The sequence below is a fragment of the Ictalurus furcatus genome, chromosome 17, assembly GCF_023375685.1.
Source record: "Ictalurus furcatus strain D&B chromosome 17, Billie_1.0, whole genome shotgun sequence".
NCBI lineage: Eukaryota > Metazoa > Chordata > Actinopteri > Siluriformes > Ictaluridae > Ictalurus > Ictalurus furcatus.
In genome coordinates, this window is record NC_071271.1 from 17,672,163 (window position 1) to 17,687,479 (window position 15,317).

Sequence of the window (15,317 nt, forward strand, 5' to 3'; positions counted from 1 at the left end):
ACATGGAAGAATTAATCTGTTTTATATTCCTTGGTTAAATTTTTTTCATGTCGCATATTTGAAAGATTTAGAATGTATTTGTGCCTGCTGCTTTCAACCATTATATGCTTCACTTCATACATCTATTTGTGATGCTATAAAACAGGCATTGACTGCCCATGTAAATTGTGTTCCCCACAATAAATTATATGCATACTTGCAACACAAAAAAAGCATGACTGCTGTGGGCCCCCCCTGTGTATTGGGATACTAATAACAACTGGACAAGACACACACGGGTGCTTCTTCTATGATTTTCAATCTCAGCATGATTTTTGGTGGAAGTGTTAATTTTTTTTTTTTTAGTATTGCAGCCCACAAGCCAAGCCAGCAGCCTCTCTTCCCCCATCACAAACTTCTATTTCTGTGGAGCAACTGATGTTCTTGCTGCAGTGAGCTTCTTGAAAATGCCAGTGACCTGCACACACCCATGGTTCAGTAGCTAATTTCCTAGCGCAGTAGTACTCTCTTTATGTGTCCAAGGCTTCGTGCATACACTGTGGGAGAGGATTGCTTGTGAAATCTAATGTACAGTCTGATTTAGGGGCCATGTAGGAATATGTTGGTGCTCATAAATGCATTAATCACGGCTGCCAGGAGAGCAACTCAGTCATGTATGTGTCCAAATCTGACTGCCTGTCGGTTTATTTATTACTCTGCATCCCAAATGTGATGAAATAAGAAGCCTGCTTTATTTTTATACATCAATGTTAATATGATAATTAAAATAATGAGTATTAACACTTTTTAGGGGTACTTACACTGATCCTTCATAAGACATTCATAAGCATTGCATAAGTAAGTCCTGGAAGACTTTTTAATACGCTTATGTCAAAAGTTTAGAGTTTGTATCTAGCTTGATTTTGTCTTGAGGCCTCAATTGTCAATAGGGGTAAATTAGTCGAGCATTGGTAGTTCATTATAGGTAAATTACCCAAACTTTGAGAAGTCTGCCAAGGAGCATTAATTGAATTCCTATCCATTTAATCTGACATGTGGACTCCTAAACATTTAGAACAATTCAAATAAATCAGCACTTCAGTTTGAGGACATAGAAAGTATTCATTCACCTAGGGTTATATAAATATTAAATAAGTGAAGTTGCAGAATGTACATTGTAATTAGGCTAAAATCACTTGTAAACTACCACCGTGTCAGTTAAAATGTCAAATGCGTACGTCATTTAAAATCTCCAAACTTCATAAATGTGATGTTTCTCATAAAACAAATCCATAAAGTTACTAGATAAAGTTCATAAATCTTTAGTTAGAACAGCCTTCAACAGTCAACCCATAATGATAATTGAGAGTTCATCTCTCATCTCAATTTCATTTCATTTCATGTGCACAGTCATATAATAGATAAATACTAGATAAATAATATATCTAGTAATAATAATAATAGATAAATACCTATACTGTCACGTCAAAATTTTAACCTAACGAAAATAAACGTCTGTTTTGCTTTATAAAAGATTTATGCAATGCTTAGAAATATGTTATAAAGGCCTAATGGTACTTTTTTTAAAATGAAGTTTTAACAATTTTTTAAATGTTAAAAAGCAAACGAACCTGGAAATATGTCTACAAATGAGGTATTATCCAATAGCCATTAGCTTTTTTCAAGTCCTCGTTAATAGAAATAATTAGCTCTAAGTGCAATATAATTATTAAGCTAAGCACAGAGGAATTGCAACAGCATGATTTCCACTCGATTTTAATTCACAGTTCTACTGTTTTTTAGAGAACTGATCATTTCTTCTAAAATGCTTCTTGCAGTTTTTAAAAGAAAGAATTTGATTTTTTTAAAACCAAATTACCTGCAATTTGAAATAAGAAACTAAAATTGGTTTGTGTGTGTGTGTGTGTGTGTGTGTGTGTTTATTCTGTTCTAGTTATGATCTGATTTTACAGAGCAATAGAGAAAATTTTTTATTATAACAATATTTCTTACAAAAAAAGAGAGAAAAATTGCAGCTACATTGTCTTTCCTAAAACAACAACAAAAAACTAATATTGATATCTTGCTTTATATTGTCTTACTGTAGTACAATTATTATCATCTAGGTTATTTAAATGAATGAACTTTTTCAGTGAACTCTTGGTGTTGGCACGAAGACTCCTCGTCTGTGTGGCACATGCTAGTGAAAAACCTGTGGTCAGTGCTACTTTCTAGAGCTGTGTTTGCAGTAGAAGTTTGATTTTGGCTGCACAGAGCTGTGCACCACTGAACCCTCATATCTCCTAACCCACTAGGACCAGGACAGAGGTTAAAGGTCACCACCCTGCCATGTCGAGCCTACCTCTGCCCTCTCACCCATGCCTCTTCACCACATCACCAGCTTGGAAAAGCCAATAAAATTGCAAATTTCCTCGTATTTTCACAATATCCTAAATAAACAAGAGCCGAGCACACATTCCCTCTCCCGGCATCAAATATTAATCTCGGTGTAGCTGGAGGAACGTGCAGCAGCGCCAGCCGCTCCCTGGGTAAACAGTGGTGAGATTGCTATTCACCGACTCTCATCCGCCGTGCCGGAGAGCATGACAAATTCTCTTCCTAATTACAAGAAGCTCTGTGTGCTCTCCAGCACTGGAAATCAAGCCCACCTTCACTCCGCTCCAGTTTAGGATTAGGCCCTCGCACTTGCCATGCGCTGAACCCTAGCCAAGGTTGGGCATATGCAAAATGTGCACGTGAGTGTGTGATTGTGGGGGGGCTCTGGAGGGGGGGGGGGGGGGGCTGGGAGGAGGAGGTTTGGGGGTGTCAAGTGTTTTTAATTATTATTTAATATTGGAAATTACTGTATGCGAGAGATAATACAAAGCATAAAGTGTTTTTATTTATTTATTTTTACATGATATTGAATTATACATTTCCAGTTTAATTTCTGCAATGAGAAATGAGCAGGAAAGAGGTATGTCTTACACCTGTTACAGGGGGTGTTCTTTCAGAACAGAACTTAAACTTTTACCCCTTTCTTCCCTTTCACTGTCAGTCTCCTTCACTGGGACAGCAACACTGCACTGAACTGTTTGTTTGTTTGTTTGTTTGTTTGTTAATGTATCATCAACAAAATGACAGGTTTACACTGTGCTGGTTAAAAGAAGATGGAAAGACTCCCCCCAATTCCCCTGATTTGAAAAAAAGAGAACAAGACTGAGATGATTTCTTTAGCCACAAGGGGCAGCAGAGTACATGGCATGGAGAGCTCATCTGTCCTGTTTCAGCAATCAAGTCAACAACTTTTGACTAGAGGAATTTATTCTATATTGCATGTTTTGTTGTCTGTTAACTCTGAGGCAAGAAAGCACTGATGGGAAATGTTTCTAAAACTCCAAATAATCAAATATATAAACTGTCACCAGTCTGTCAGGTGACTGACAGACTGGCCTATCAACTGGCCTATCAACTAAACTAGTGCTGCTCAAAGTGGGGTACACCAAACATAGCCAGGTGACAGTGGTGAAAATCACAATCCATTAAATATTGTTATCTTTATGATTGAGGTCTTATAGTAGTTATTAGCTGGCTTGACTGGTCACTTGAATTGAATTGGTTTAATCCAAACATCAATAAGTCAAACCAACTCAGCCTAAAAATAATGTCAACTTAGACTTAAAGTCTAAGTACTGAGCTGGTCTGTAAAATTTATTTTACAGTTAATGGGGTCCCAGCCTCCAGAATGCTCACGAAGCCCTTTTCTAAACAATATCTGAAACAGTTCATGTTTATTGATGTTTTGCAAATAATCTATTCAGACATGCCCCTTTTGCTTTCACTTTATTTGGATGGTATAGTTTATGTCTTTTGATGTTTAGTAAATCATCTCTTGACTATTAATTGTCTGTAGTGCTGTTGTCACAGTTTCAATTCAGGAACCCTGTGGATTCCATTGATTCCAGGTGATAGATTTTTCTGTAGATGTGTCTATAGATTTGTCTAAAGATTGTCTAAAGATTACCAGAGTTTCTATTTATCGATACTGTGAAATGAGTAGATAATCTGCTACTGTGGAAGTAAAGAAAACATCGGTACAGCTATTTCAGTGCTAATGATAAGTCCTTGATGCTGTTTAATGTCCAACTGTCTGAACAGTAATTTCACAGTAATCAACAAACTATTGGAAGACTGCAAGAACTACCAAAGACGTTGCTGGAAATACCACTCTGGACCATGAAGCTCTGGAAAGTGTGGCTGTGAGTTATATGACGTGATCAGCATGTGAAAGATTATTTTTAACACTGGGGATTGCCAGTGAACCTGAATATAAAAAATAAACTTAACACCATTCCACTAACTCTACAAATTTAGCACATTTCTTTCTTAAATTCCTGCTAAAACACTGTAAACAATATACCATATTGGCCACCTGCATTTTTGCTACTAATTAGTATGTTATGTTTACATTTACAACACAATTATTATAGTATTATATCTCTTTTCACCTTATTCCATACAAGAACTGTGTACTGGTCGGCTCTGCACTGTCCTTTACTGTGCTTATTATCCTGTTTATTAATTGTTGTACTGTCTTGAGCTGTTGCACACGTTTACACACATGCACTTCTTATTTATTTCTGTGCAGTCTCATGTAGCTCTGTGTTGTTGCACCATGGTCCTGGAGGAACTCTGTTTCGTTTCACTATGTACTGTACCAGCGGTATATGGCTGAAAATGACCATAAAGCCACTTGAACTTGAACTTGAACTTGAAGTTTAACCACTGAGCCACCATTTTCCAGTGTACTGCCTACCAGGTCAAATGTATAGCATTGGTCCTTAAGGCCCAATTATGTACCTTACTATACCCTTATAATTCACTAAGTACAGATACAAGCCAAAGTGACAATTGTTTGTGCCTTAATATCTCAGCATTTTTCTAAGTGTATTCACCCATTTGAAACCCCTATCCAAACTTTTCTCAACACTGTAAAACGTCCAGTCTTGAATGACCTCATCCATGTGTCCAGTTGGACATTGTAGGTGTTCATTCAGCGTTGGAGATTGTCCTGTGTACTGTTATCTACTGTGTGTAATCTGTCGCACTTCCCTAAACCTGCAGTGAACTGTTGAAAGTGCCAGAATTGTACTGGTGTATTTCCTCTGATCGAACACAACCCATTTCCCATTCCCTCTCACAATGTTCTAACTCCACGCTCAGTCAGTGCCATACACTACTCCTGCAGGTAATTGGGTTCCTTGTCGCCCTGTGTACTGGGTGTTTATTGAATTAATTGAATCAGATATCGCTGACTATCCTGTGTGCCTATTCTCCAGGTGTCTCCCGGGTTGCGGGTGTGACATGCTCTAGTTCTTGGGACTCCATGTCATTTTCTAACCTTGTGCTAATGCAGCCACGTCCATAGAGTTACTGACTCGCTCCTCATGACTTTTCTAATGCGGGTGTGCAGGCTAGGGTAATAATCTCTGGTGCTGTCCTTCAGCTTCCCCTATCAGGAGGTGATGGCATGTAGATACGTGAGCTCCATCTATCAGTCATCAGAGATTTTCATTAAGGCTGGAATGAATGCGGAAGGTCGCTGGGCACAGTGGGAATGAGAGACTTCCTCTGCAGACGTTTCAATTTAATCTTTACTGCACCTGACATACAGAGCTTAATTGCTGTCTTTGTGTTTGTAAAGCTTTCTTCATCACACCTTTGGAGATTAAATGAAGATCATGTAGCACTGGAAATGTGTATCTTAGTGAGTCATGTAGTGTTGATGTGTGTTTGCTTGTGGCAAATGCGGATTGAAGTAGAAGTGTTGTGAATGGCAAGTTTGGGTAATCGTGAGATCACCAAACATCCTTTTATTTGGCTCCTGATGAGTCTTGTTCTGATTCCACGACAGTGTCTGAGAACACCTCATTATCTCTTTGCATGCGTCGCTTGGCGAGCGGATACTTCGTTGCTTCCCTTCCTCCCCAATTTCTCTCCCGAGTGATCAAAGGCCGTCCCTGTGCTCCTCTCGTGGTCTCTCGCAGGTACTTCCATGCCGCCCCCTGGCCTACGCGATTGTCTTACAGGCACATTGAGGACACCCTGCGGGGGCCCCCCTCCTACTGCTGATTTACTGGGATTGGCTGCTTCTGTCACAGTGTGTGATTGCGACCTCTGGGTGACCCACTCAGGATATATATCAGTCCAGGTTATCTACATAATGCACAGGAAGAGGACGAGAGAGACAGAGCGAGCACAGAGAGTCCTTTTCAATAGACAATGATCCCTGCTAAATGGCAAGGAAGGAATTTATTTTTTCGCTGGAAATGGAAGGTGCTCTGTTCTTTGTACAGCACAGGTAGCATACAGCGGGACTTTATATCTTCTTATTGTCAACCACGTGTGTGTGCGTGTCACAGATGTGTGAAAACTAGCACGATAGCAAAGCACCCCCTCAGCTCTGCCATGTGAGTATGCAGCATCTGTATAGCTGAGGTGAATGAAGCCTAAATGACAGATTAGAGTGGCCCATTGATCATCTCACACTGCATGCGATGCTTAATTCCCCCATAATGCTTCGTCCGTAATCATCACGACGAGTCCTAGGAATGCACACAAATAAAATAGCAGCGTAAGAGTAAACAGATGAGCGAACATACCGTCTCGTTTTGTAGAAGTGGGCCATTGTGAGACAGTGCCCATTATTTTTATGATATCGAACGATTAATTATCCAGATGGCAGGAAAAGGAAGCCTCAGTCTCAAATCTGCTGCTATGCTTTTATCAGTCTTTTGCTTCCACAGTCATACACAGTTGCAGAAGGTAATAAACAGCTGTTGCCTTTTGTACCTGTTTCAGAGGCAGGTATTTTGCCATGCGGCAGCTCCCTGACCCACTACTCTGCATCTGCTGTAGTGGGCCTGAGAGATGGGACATGCTGTTAACAATAAAACACAAAGCAATACTTTTTGAATAGGACTGTTAGTATAATAGAGTTTAACTAATAATGTCACGCTTTTAAATATTTTTCCATTCATTGATATATTCTTATTTATGCAGGTCCTGTTTGCTGCTCTGCTGTTTTCCAAAATGGATTTTTGTTTTAATTTCATTATTAACATTTTAACTTCTTGTCACATTCACACTTTATTCATATTACTGCTTTATATGTCAGTAATCATATTTTAGTTTGATGGTGGATTCAGCATGTGATGTGACCATGTATTACGTATTTAATATAAGTGTTTGCAGATGTGTCTCTCAGTTTGCCATACACTACAGTTTCAACTTTCAATATCCTTCCACATTAATACACACATGACTATTATACAGTAGAATGAAGACCAGAAACTATGCTGAAAGTTTCCACTCTCACCTCTGTCCTGAATCAAATGGAAAACAAGTCTCCTCAGTGTTGATGCTTTTTGTGTGTTTTTATTGTGGTTTTTTTTTTTTCCTTGCCTTTTAAGTCCCAGTGGAGTGTCGGAGCTGTGTTTCAGATCGGCTCCTCCGTTAAAGCGTAATTTGTCATTTTGGGGGTGAGTAGAAATGGTGCATTCAGAGAAGCAGGTTGTGGAAATAGCACCTGATATGACCTCCATTTTAGAGAATGGTACAGAGATAATGGAAACTCCAGGAGGTAAAACAGTACAGCCTGAACTTGTGCTCTGCAAGCAGACCCTAGGCCAGGCATTATAGAGGATGAATGACAATGCAGAGGATCTCAAACGCAGCATCTGTGTCTGGGATTGAGAAGTGTGACATGACCGTGTTAAAATTTTAATTAATGCTGAATATAACTTCTCTACCATTATAATGGCAACATGTAATGATCACTAAACCTGAAATCTAGCCTACTTGAACACAAGCAATGGGTGTAGAAATAATAGTTGTTTATGCCGGTCACGGTTTAATCATATTTGTGTGCCTGTGGCTCTTTTTGCAGTCTGTGCTGATCTCCAGGAGTTCGGTACATGGATTCATTTCCAGAACTGGCTCTTAAGTGTCATCACAGTGGACGCCCTGCTGCGGTAAGCCATTGGCTTTATTTGTTGATCTGTATGTCTCTCCCTCCCTCTTGGCTCATAGAAGGGAAGCGAGCCCACTGGTGGGTGACCATTAGAGGCAGATAATCTGCAGTGATTAGATAGGTTTTTATTTTGCAGTGCAGGCCCAAGCGCAGAGAGGCGAGAGGGAGCTTTTCAGAACAGAAGAATAGAGAGAGCCGCTCCAGCAGCCTCTCAACGCTGCTCCTGCCTTTAGAGTCCAGCAGCCAGGACAGCTGCCTATTCACACGGGTCTGCCAATTAAGCACATTCAGCAGGGTGCTGGAGAGATGCCCAGCAAGAGGTAGGCAGAGAGCTGATCATCTCCTCTTTGCCTCTCATCTCATCTTCTCTCATAATCTCTCTTTCCTCTTTTCCTCTCACCCCCTTCCAAAAAAAAATATATATCACCACTGCTCCTCTCTTTCACTGCTACATTTGTGAAAATTATTTTGTGAGCGCTTCCTCGTGGTCTTTTTCCCATATACGTTTCATATTTATGGGAAAAATGACCACATAGTATTTCTTCTGTTTTCAGTTTAAATACATTGCACATCTTTAGTACTGCACTTGCCACAGGTTAAGTGGATGAATGTAACCTATTACCATTCTCTCATAAACAGGCCAAAGGTTCATATGTACTGGACTTTTATCCACTGTGTCACTGATGTGCACACACACACACACACACACACACACACACACACATTCACACTCAGGGGGCTGTAATAGCAGCCAGTGGAACAGTCATTAATACTCTGAGAGGTATAACCACCGTGGGCTGGGAGGTTAGTAATAGATGCTGTGACCAGTAATTAGGCTGCAGACTTGTGTTAAAGTGTCGAGACTTTGTGAAACCGATTTATGGGATAATTAGTCTCCAGCAGTTTATTGATGGCACTTTCATACTTTTCCATGTATTCCTCTTGGCCCCTCGGCCCACATTAGCGACCCTCTGGGTCTCCCCAAACAGTCGTCCCATCTAATTAATTGAAATTAGGTCAGATCAAATGCATTTCAAGTTTCTCATATTGAAATTACCTGGGGGAATGAATTTCCAATTTAGAACTTGGGATTTCTGTCTTGCTAAATGGCGCTAAATGACGGTCTTAATATGCACGTAGCAGCAATGCAATAGAGTAATAGCTGCTAATCTGAGGCCATTGTTCTTGTTGCCCTGTTTATGCCTCATCATTCAGAGGAATTTGTTGCCCAGGACTGCATTGTGCTCTTTTAAACAGCCTGATATTAAGAGTATAAAAAGACTCAATCAATTAATACTTTTTCTCTTCAAATAGAAGAGTTTATCAACAAGTTGAACATATTTGGAATAGTAAACCATTTACACTTACATAGTTAAAATTTCCATAACCGTACACTGTTTTTTTTTTAAAAAATAGAGTAATTAAATATTCAAGGAAATTTATGGTTTTTGGTTATCTTTTTTCTCTGATAGCTCTCCAATATAAGACTGAAAATGTGGTATAGCTAAATTATATAAAGAGGTAGGTAATGGAAAAAAAATAACATAAATTGAGGTTACTTAATCATCGGTCATATACTATACATGAATCTTTATACTCCACCTAGATATGCTACATAAATAATCAATTGATTTCAACTATTTGACAAAAAATTCTGAATTGGGAAGTGAATTCAGAGCATATTTTCTGAAAATCACTACAGTATAAATCATTTTCAGTAGTTTAGAGTGATTTTAATTAGTGATACCTACCACAGTGTAAACTGTTTATAATAGTGCAGACTGCTGAAGTTTAATGAAATGTATTCAAATCTATTCAGTTAAAATCTGTTAAAATCTACTCAGTTATGGAACCATATCGTTAAATAGATGACTAAATGCAAATGGATATTTTAAAAATTTACCTGTATCATTGTGGTAGAAAACAGATGTACTAATTGTGCTTTCTCAGTACAATTAGTACTGTACAGTACTGATACATACATATAGTACTCCTCGTCACCTCATCAGTACTGCCTTTTGGTTTTGCATTTGTTATTGATATTTTTCTGTGTGACCTATAAATACAACCTGTGTTTATTTGTCCCCCTGACCTTTCTAACCGATTCTCAGTCTGATCCATTTGCCCTCGAGCTGATCTGTGAGCCAGTCTAGGTCAGCTGATGTCTATTCTCTGATTTGGACTTCATCTGGTGTTTCAAATGTTTTGTGGAGGTGTGTCTGGGAATGAAGCTATAGCGTTTGTGTTTGATTTTAGCTTTTGGACAATGTTCTGGTCTGAAAGGACCAGCTCTTCAGGGAGAACCATTCGCTATATCCCTTGTAAAAAGTCAATTTTTTCCTCTTGTGTCTTGATTACAAGGCCTTATTGGCATTTACATCTGTATTAATGGGGTTGTGTATGACCCTGCATGTGTCCGGCTGGGGCAGGCCTGGCAGATTGATTAACAAAAGCTGCTGCTTCACGCTTGTCACCGCGCGCCTGGCTGGGGGACTCAGGGGCCCCAGTCTGCCAGGGCCCTGAGGGAGTGCTGGACCCCAGAGCGTCCTCTAGCTCAGAACAGCCCCCCTGCTACAAGCATAGGATTAACCCTGCAGAATCACAATAGACACACATGTCCCCTCGGCCAGGGCTGCCCCATTCAGACCTGCCTTCCTTACACCCGAATAAGGATTAAGCTTAATGAACTGGAAGGAGTTAACAATAAATGAAGAAGTCCTTTAAGCAGCCTCTAATTCCATTTTGTGTTGTGTTGCCTTTCATTTGCCCATTCTGTCCTGCTTCTATTTGAACACAAGGTGTAATCCTCTTGAATATCAAAGGTGGGAAGGGAGTATGAATTTAGACTCTGTCCTTCTCCTGGACACAAGTCAGCTGCCATCTGCCACTGTGATGCACTGCTTTCTATCACTGCCTCACGTGCTTCTAATCAAATTTTATCTTTATAATTACTCTCAAACATTTGGTAGCATGGATATAATTATACTGTAGTTGGTGCAATATTTAAATGTTAATATGTAAAAATAAAACTACAAATCTTAAACCAAATTTTACCAAACAGCTTTGAACATCACACGCTGGAATATTACCAGGAACTGCATAAGTAAAAAATTAAATATGAGTGACTGGGAAAAGAGCTCATGTAGTTTGTTTTATTTCAATGAGAACAATATTAGCATTGATACAGTACTGTTAAAAACTTGACCTGTATTTGTATACTGGCAGTATGGTGTGCTTTTGAATTCTAGTATCTTTTAACAAGGATTATCTTTCTTTGCTCATAATTATTTACTTATGTGCTTAGTGAACAACAGAGGTTGTTGTGATGTCCAGCTTGGGGTTGAAATATGTCTTAAGAGAGTAAACAGAAACCTAGTGACACCACTAAGTGAGAGGAAAGAGAGAGAGTGAGAGAGAGAGAAAGAGAGAGAGAATGGGAAATGGTGACTGTGAAGGACTGTTAGCTCACCTCCTCCCCCATCCCAAAGGACTTAATGACACAGACATCTGCCTGCAAACTCTCTTCAAAGCTCATCTCAGCCAGGGGTCAGCTGTGGGCGATTTGCGATGTGTCAGAAGTCATCATCGTGGCTGATGTTGGGCCAGCCCTTGGCTGCCTTGCTCTTAGAAATGGAGCAGGTCAGGGTCCACTGAGCCACACACTGCACCCTTATCCACTCGGAACAGAGGACCACTTTTTATGTCTGTTGTGGTGTCACTTCATAAGTGCCTGCAATTCCAAAGCAATTACATATAAACTAACATGGGGGTCTCAACTGGTGGCAGATAAGGCCAAACTAAGTTCACCCCCTGTCTCGCTCTCTCTCTGGCACACACAGTGACCCCCACTTGTTGAGGTCATGATAATCACTCTCTGCACATCCCAGCACTAACTCTGATGGCTCTGTCTGAGGCTGATTGGATTGTAGGAAATGGTCAGATACTCGCGTTCTTGTTCGCGAGTGTGAGGCTCTGGCAGTGAACCTAATGGTGGAGAACATCAGTCACTGAAGCTCTCGGGCTCTCTCTGGTCACAGGAAGAACATTTTCCCACTGTGCATTCAAAAACTAAAAATGGCCCAAAAGGAACCACTTGGAAGGGGTTAGATTTGATGGTCACACTGGCTGCAGTAGAAGCAACCACATCATTATTACAGTGTTTAATGATGCCACTGTTATATTTAGTATCCGAAATGTTAGATTAATCCTGTTTCTTCGTCTATTAAATGTTTATTTTTGCTTTACTTTTACGAAATTACTGTTGTCATCAATGTGAACTTTATAGATAATCAGGTTACATTTGACAGATAGTCTGGCCATTTAGGGTAGAATGATATCTATCCCACTCAGGAAGGTGCTGCTCTTATTTTTCTGTTATATTGCTCATAGTCTTATGAAGGGTGTAGTTAATCTGTGACTATCTAGAGCCAGACAGCAAACAAAAACAGCTAAACCAGCTGTCTGCTAGCTGCCTAGAGGCATCAGTTCCCAGGTAAGCTTTGTCTGGTTCCTGAGCTAAACAAAAACAAAACATTTGTTCTAGTAATCTAATGAACAGTAGATTCGATCATGCCAGATGCACTGCCAGCACCTTTCATCAGAAGCTAGGACTGCTAAATATTAGATCCTTTACTCCTATAGCACTTATTGTAAGTGAAACTATGAATAATCAGGGATTTAATGTACTTAATGCCCGAACAGAGAATTGGATTAGACCAAATGAGACTCGCCCTCCTAGATACAGATATACTGTCCTTGTCTAATTTGATGAGGAGTTGGCATCGAAATTATTGATAATGATACTCTAGTTGTAGTATCCAGAAATCTGGATACGAATTTTACTCATTTGAAATTCTTTTTTATTACCAGAACTGAAAAGAAACCTACTCAACCCACTAATTTGTATTTACAGGCCACTAGGCAGCACTCACCCTATTCAGAATTTCAAGAGGAACTTGCAGACTCTTCTCAATCCTAGTTGCTTCAGTTGAAATAGCAGTAATTGTCAGAGACTTCAACAGCCATTGTGAAAATAGACAGGACTCCCTGAAAGCAGAATTTGTGTCTATATTAGACTCAGTAGGCATCAATCAGAATTTAACAGGACCCATTCATTATGGTGGACACATCCTTTGACTGACATTTGGTGTTGCTATAGAAAACATAGGTATCCTAGTGCAGTCTGAAACTATTTCAGAGCACCACCTCATTTCATGTATAATGCATCGTAGTTATAATATATGCACTTTTCCTGGCTACAACTTTAAACTTATAATCATTTCTCCTAGATTGATCAACTTTGGGTTGCCCTTTAACCCTGCAGAACTCAATGAAGTGACTGATTGCTTAGAGTCTCCATGTTCCCTTCAATATCGCCTCATTTAAAAGGAAAATAATTAGTGGCTAAAGCTACGTGCACATGTATACTGCACTGATTTAAAACTCCACTATCTGGAGTCATCCAGAAGAGGAGAGAGTCCCTTATGAGTCTGGTTCCTCTCAAGTTTTCTTCCTCGTATAATCCCATGATGTTTTTCCTTGCTTCTGGTGCAACTGGCATGCTCATTGGGGATCTAAATCTACATACAGATTTGCTGCTTTGTGAAAAATTATTTTATTAAAAAAATGCTACACAAATGAATCCTTCCTGAAGTTCCTCCATACAACATATCATTTGAGCCTTTCATATATGGAACAATCACAGTTTCTGTTATAGTAGTGCAAATGTTCCAGTAGTGGAAAAAAGGCTTTTGCAATCTTATTTGATCAGCAAATCAACTTGGAGCTATAAAAAATAAATCTTTTTCTGCAGTTTAGTTTTATGTCATCCAGGCCTCCCAGGGCCATAGAGCTGAGAGGTGAGGGTGGTTTGGTGGGTGTGGGTGTCAGAGGCCTAACAGAACAGAACAAGCTGCTGGAGATCACACTGCGGGTGTTGCTGAACGAGCGTCATCATCCAGCATCACCTTATCAGATACCAGCATCACCTCATCACCTACCCCAGGACCAGTCACAGCATGAAGGGTGTGATGCATGCTCACCCAGCTCAGTGAGCAATACCAAAAATATGCACATTGGCCCTTGGTTTGGGTTTTAGAAACAGGCTAGTGGACTGTTTTTTCGAAAAGGATTGCAAGAAGCAACAAAGCAGTTCTCTCTTCACCACTGCCTTATAGAGCAAAGCCTCATCTGGTGTTTAGTTCAGGCAAAACATCCATTACTGATTTGTCAATGTTGAGCATGCTCTGTGAATGGTTGTCTCTTCGCTTCCAAATCAATCATTTGGATGTATTGACTAAAAAGCAGGGGGTTTTTTTTTTCAGTTCCTGAATTTATATTATAAATGGCTGAATAAATCATTTCAGTTATTGCTTGACTGAAAATGAGAACTTGACAAAAGCCAAAGGAAAGACACGTGGAAGTTTACTTTCTGTACGTTTACTCCCTTGGCTACATCCGGAGATCAGCTCTGATGTCAAGAGGAGCTGGAACACTAATTTCTCGGACGTCTCAGAGGGGAAGGCTCTGAATCAATCCCAGCTGTCAGTGCTGTCGACGCAGGTGCACGGATGTTGTGGGGGAGCAAATTTACATTTATATGTATATGTAGATGTGTATGCCACGTTCTGGGGCGACATGTAAAGACGTTGACACAGTAATCACAGGGCTTGGGGATGCCTTCTGTCCAGCAGCATGAAGAGCAGAGGCAGGCCGGATGGGTGGGAAACAAGCGTCCCTCAGATAACTACCTGCGCAAGCCGTCACTCTTCTGACAACACACAATATTATGCAAATGGACGTCTGGTTGATGGAGGCCTGGAAGTCCAGCATCAACCACAACAGCTAAGGCACTGCAGATCACCCCAGTGTCTGTCTTCTGTCTGTCTGTGTCAAGATTCTTTTCTTTCTGTCTTTCTTTTTATTGCTCTGTCTGTCTAGACCTCTAGACTTTCTTGCTTTCTTTCCTTCCTTGTGTTCATTGGTGTTTCTCGCTTTTTGTTTTTCCCTTCTTCTTTCCTTCCTTCGTTCCTTACTTTCTTCTGTATTAATTCTTGCTGTCAGTCTGTCTGAGTAGCTCCCTATCCTTCCTTCCTTCTTTCCTTCCTTCCTTCTGGTCTATATGTGTCTAACTCGTTCTTTCTTTCTTTCTTTCTTTTTTTCTTTCTTTCTTTGTTTCCAGCCCTCTATTTTTCCTTTATTTATTTTCCTTTAATTCTTGCTATCAGACTGTTTGAGTAGGTCTTTATCCTTCCTTCCTTCCTTCTTTCTTTTTTTTGTCGTTTTTTCTTTCCATGCATTTCTAGCC

At 40.0% G+C, this 15,317-nt stretch overlaps 1 protein-coding gene across 1 annotated transcript in view; it reads left to right on the forward strand.

Annotated features, from left to right (window-relative positions):
- dhrs13a.3 (dehydrogenase/reductase (SDR family) member 13a, duplicate 3) overlaps nucleotides 1-15,317 on the forward strand; it is a 167,820-nt gene that overhangs the window by 104,754 nt on the left and 47,749 nt on the right. The window contains exons 8-9 of the transcript XR_008388293.1: nucleotides 7,928-8,012; nucleotides 8,148-8,331. The gene's annotated coding sequence lies outside the window, so the exon portion shown is untranslated. The remainder of the gene's footprint in view (nucleotides 1-7,927; nucleotides 8,013-8,147; nucleotides 8,332-15,317) is intronic.